Below are 4,936 nucleotides of genomic sequence, written 5' to 3'. Positions count from 1 at the left end.
ACACACACACACACACACACACACACACATATATATATACGCGCACACACACACACACACACATATATATATATATACGCACACACATACACACACACACACGCACATGAATATATATGTAGGCGCAGGCGTGGCTGAGTGGTAAGAAGATTGCTTCCCAACTACATGGATCCGGGTTCAGTCCCACTGCGTTGCACCTTGGGCGAGTGTCTTCTAATGTAGCCCCGAGCTGACCAAAATCTTGTGGGTGGATTTGGTACGCAAGAACTGAATGAAGCTCAGTGAGTGGTCACCTCGAAAATGGCTTAAACGATTTCGCATTGGAACCCGAATCTTGAAGGTCGTGAGCATAGCGGACGCCCATCTGTCATCGATGACGGTCAATTAAAGACCGTCATAGAGAAAGATCCATCCAAGAACTGGCAAAAGAACTTCAAGTTAGCAAGAAAACTGCCTACAACCATTTGCATGCGATTGGAAAATCAAAAAAGCTCGACAAATGGGTACCACACAATTTGAATGAAAATCAGAAAATGCGCAGATATGAAATTTGCTCGTCGCTTCTTCTCCGTAACCAGACCGATCCATTTCTCGACTGTATTGTAACTTGCGATGAAAAGTGGATTCTGTACAATAATAAAAAAACGTTCTTCGCAATGGTTGGACCAAAACGAAGTACCGAAAACATTCCCTAAACCCTAGCTCTTCAAAAAGAAGGTTATGGTGACTGTTTGGTGTCGTACTACTGGACTCATCCACTATAACTTCTTAAAACCCGGAAAAACTATTACTGCAGAAACATTGCTATGATATTGCCAAAATGAACGAAAACCTGCTACTACGTCCCAGAATGGACAACAGAAGAAGGCCAGTCATTCTTCAGGACAATGCCCGACCACACGTTTCACTAATGACGCTCCAGGAGTTGAAGGAACTTGGCTACGAAGTTCTTCCCCACTCAGTTTATTCCCCAAACATTTCTCCTACCGACTATCAGTTTTTCAAGCACCTTGATGGTTTTCTGCGAGAGAAGGGTTTCAAAAATCAAACTGATGCTGAAAATGCATTCAAAGAGTTCATCAGCTCCAGAACTCCAGTTGTTTATATTATCGGAATAAACAAACCTATAATTCATTGGCAACAACATGTTAATTGTAATGGAACTTACTTTGATGAATAAAATTTCTGCATTGTTGAAATATATTATGATAAATTTCATGTTTAAAAAATACAAGATTGGAAATGGTGGAACGATGAAGAGGTTTCCTCTCTTTCTGTGCACCCATAACTTTCTTAGATCATAGATTTCAATTGATTGATTAAACATCATGTTAAACATCGTTGAAATCAGGTGAAAGTTGAATGACTTGTCATCGCATTCTATTGTCTAAGTAAAGTTATTCCCAAATATTTCTTAATTTAATTGTGTATTTGTACGTTATAGCGTGCTGGCTTGATTTTATTTATGGGCAACTTTCTGTGCAGAATTCAATGTCACAGGAATCCTCTCTTCACTTGCATACATCATGTAAATTCACAATCATCTTCTCTGCACTTACTGAAAATTGAAGTTCTAAAAGCACATAAATTATAAAAATTAGACATCTTAAACCACATTTTGAATCGAGGAAGATAAGAGAAACTGTCCAACTGACTTATCACGAACCACGTATCTGTTGGGCGCTGCTGCTGCTGCTGCTACTACTACTACTACTACTACTACTACTACTACTACTACTACTAAAATGTAGGTTTCAAATTTTGGCACAAGGCCGGAAATTTTGGGGAAGTGGGATAGTCGATTACATCGACCCCAGTGCTTAACTGGTACTTATTTTATCGAACCCGAACGGACGAGAGGCAAAGTCGACTTCGACGAAATTTGAACTCAGAGCGTAAAGACCGACGAAATGCCGCTAAGCATTTTGTCGGGCGCGCTAACGATTCTGCCACCTCACCGCCTTATTACTACTAAAATTTGATTATCACATAGGAGTAACCTACCCTCACTTCGGTAAGAACTAACATGGTTGGCCTTGAGCACCCCACAACTTTGAATTCATGTTATTTTCTTGTAACTAGTATACTCGAAGGTGGCCGTGAGCATCCTTTGTGTCAGATCAGCAAAATACCTTTCGTATCCTCTTGGAAATTGGGCATTAATTGTCTACAGGTGACAAGCGTTCTTTTCCCAGCAGTTTATCATTTACGTGTTTCTCATATTCGGAACCCGTAACTCCCAGTCCCTTGAGTTCGTTTAGTAGTTCTGTCAGTTCATTGTTGTGAGAAGAACCGTTTACAAGCAATCTGAAGTGAGTGGGATATGATCTCACACATATTATTTGCCTTCCATCTGCCTGCCCGCCACTCATCATATTGATGCTTGATAAATCCAAAGATACCCGTGACCCATTTTTAGGTTGGGCGCAGCATAAGGCATCGTTAAGTCCTTTTGCCCGGGTAGGTTGAGGCTAACATTTTCGAATACTGCAATATTCTTTTCGAATGTGACTAGAAGTCTTCCGCATTTAGTTCCACCTCTCCAATAAACGCTAGATCGTATATTGTGGCACTGTGTACATATATCATGAAAAATGGTATGTCGTATGGTATTGTTTGCACTAGACTTCGGTTTTGACTACTAAATAGATATTTCCGCATGATTTTGCATTGTCGATGAACATATCAAAGTCGAAAGCACTCTGATCTTCTCGAGGAAGAGCTATGTCAACTTTATTTTTCCCCATGTGTCTTTCGTGACAAATTGTTGCTCTGATTAGATCTTTATCATTTCCAGATATTTTTTTTTTTATTTGGCCAGCAACGCTCGTAAAACTGTTTTGAAAGCCATCAAATTTATGCTCAGCAAAATGTATGAGGTTGTGAGTATTGTTCATGTTGCTGTTTATTATTTGTTTTATTATGAATGTTTAAATGAATATTACAGCCATTTTCACTCAAACATTTATTAATTTTTCTTCATTTATTTATTTCATATTGTTTCCTTTTGTTTTTCCGTTTTTAAATCCGTTTTGATATTGGTTTCATATTTTGGAACAAAGTCAGCAAATTTAGTGAGTGGAGTAAGTCGATTACATCGACCCCAGTGCTCAGCTGGTACTTATTTTATCGACCCCGAAAGAGATGAAAGGCAAAGTCGATCTCGGCGGAATTCGAACCCAGTATGTAAGGACAGACGAAATGCCGCTAAGCATTTCTTTTGCCCGGGCGTGCTAATGATTCTGCCAGCTCGCCGCATTAATACTTTTCTCCACAAATTCATTTTAAATGGAGGAGGGCGTATTTGTGTATGCTGGTGTTACCGCCATTATGACTTGTGTCACTACCTTCTACTACTTTACAGAAAGCTAAGGGGAATTATGAGTAAGACAACGAATAATGTTCACAATCATGTCTTTTTTGACCAGGCGAATAAAGAGTTACTTATACAATCCATTCTCACTTCTTTTTGTGATAAACCCATTCGACACGACACTGCAAATAAACCTCCGCTTATTAGAAGAATTCGCGATATGTACACCAAAGCATGAAGGCATTACGCAACGTCTTGGCAAGCAGGAAACAAGCAAGATCAAGAATTATTGCTTCTAATATAAGCACAAAGTTATTTAGAAGGAAAAAATTGGTCTATAACATCTACCCCAATACTTTATTTTTTTGATTAAAAGATGAAAGGATGAAAGGCAAAGTGAACCTCGGTTCTATTTGAACTCAGAACGTTAAGAACCGAAACGAATGTCATGAGGCATATTTTCCTAAATTCTTTCTAAGATTAAGAAAAAAAATTTAGGTGGAATGCTAGCGCTTTTGAGGGGAGTGGGGTTAATCGATCACACCAAAATATCCCTCAGCAGGATTTGAATTAAGAACTCTTTAAAATGCCGGAACCTCTAACACTTTTCTTCCGAAGTTCTAACGATTCTGATGATGCATACTACCGCTAACTACTACTACTACTACTACTACTACTACTACTACTACTACTACTACTTGATAACCGGTGTTGGTGTGTTAACGTCCCCGCAACTTAGCGGTTCGGTAGAAGGTAGAATAAGTATCAGGCTTGACGAAAAATTACTGGGGTCAATTTATTCGACTAAAACTTCTTCAATGCGGTGCTCCAGCATGGCCGCAGTCTAACGACTGAAACAAGCTAAAGATAAAAGACAAAAAATATGGGATTTTCAGTTCTAATTTCCTTTTCGTATAACCAAATCTAAATAATGAATTCGTAATTAAAAGTAATAAATAGTGCTGAATAATTAATACGTTTGGTTTCATACTTTAGCAATGTATGCTTGCTAAATATAGTTTCAATTTCTATAAAAGTGGAATAACCTGAGACTAAAATTATTGTTTTAATTGTTGGGTCTGGAAGTAGGACAGTACTTATAACTGTTTCAGGCTCTACTGCTAAGACTGATGCCATTAATGTGGTTCTTGAACGATTGTTATCCGACAGCTATGAGGAAAGGTGTGAGCAGGAATTGCAGTGAGCTGACGCTATGGGCAGAAAGGAAAACTCATAGGGATTATTTAGTGTCCTGGGGGATTGAACACACCATTAAATATTTCATTTCTTTCTGACGAACTATTTCCTCCTCCTCCCTCCCCCTTCCCTGCACCTCTTTATCATCATTGCACGTCTTTTCCTTTTCATTCTCCTTGTTAAAGCAAAGGAGACAACAATTAAGATTTCCTTGTAACTTACTTCCCACGATCTGTATATTGATTTATTTATCTTATTCATTTTAAAATCCTATACACTTGTGTAATATCATGTATTCCCATCCAAAATGGAGACCAATGTTCCTGTGTGGTACGCTCGAAAATTGTAGAGATCTCTCTTTACAGGAAACTATTGTCAGCCTAGTTAACCCACAAATAAAGTATATATATATATATATATATATAT

General features: G+C 38.4%; 1 protein-coding gene across 11 annotated transcripts in view; it reads left to right on the top strand.

Annotated features, from left to right (window-relative positions):
* The window catches only part of LOC106873642 (ras-related protein Rap-2a), a 283,277-nt gene that overhangs the window by 114,552 nt on the left and 163,789 nt on the right, over positions 1–4,936 (top strand). Inside the window, exon 1 of one of the 11 annotated variants that reach the window (XM_052969073.1) lies at positions 2,861–2,882. The exons of the other annotated variants lie outside the window; for them this stretch is intronic. The gene's annotated coding sequence lies outside the window, so the exon portion shown is untranslated. Of the gene's footprint in view, positions 1–2,860; positions 2,883–4,936 lie in introns of those variants that run through there. 11 annotated transcript variants of the gene reach the window in all.

The sequence above is a fragment of the Octopus bimaculoides genome, chromosome 6 (genome assembly GCF_001194135.2).
Source record: "Octopus bimaculoides isolate UCB-OBI-ISO-001 chromosome 6, ASM119413v2, whole genome shotgun sequence".
Taxonomy (NCBI): Eukaryota; Metazoa; Mollusca; class Cephalopoda; order Octopoda; family Octopodidae; genus Octopus; species Octopus bimaculoides.
Note: the sequence above shows the minus strand (reverse complement) of the source record. Positions and strands in the feature narration are given on the sequence as shown.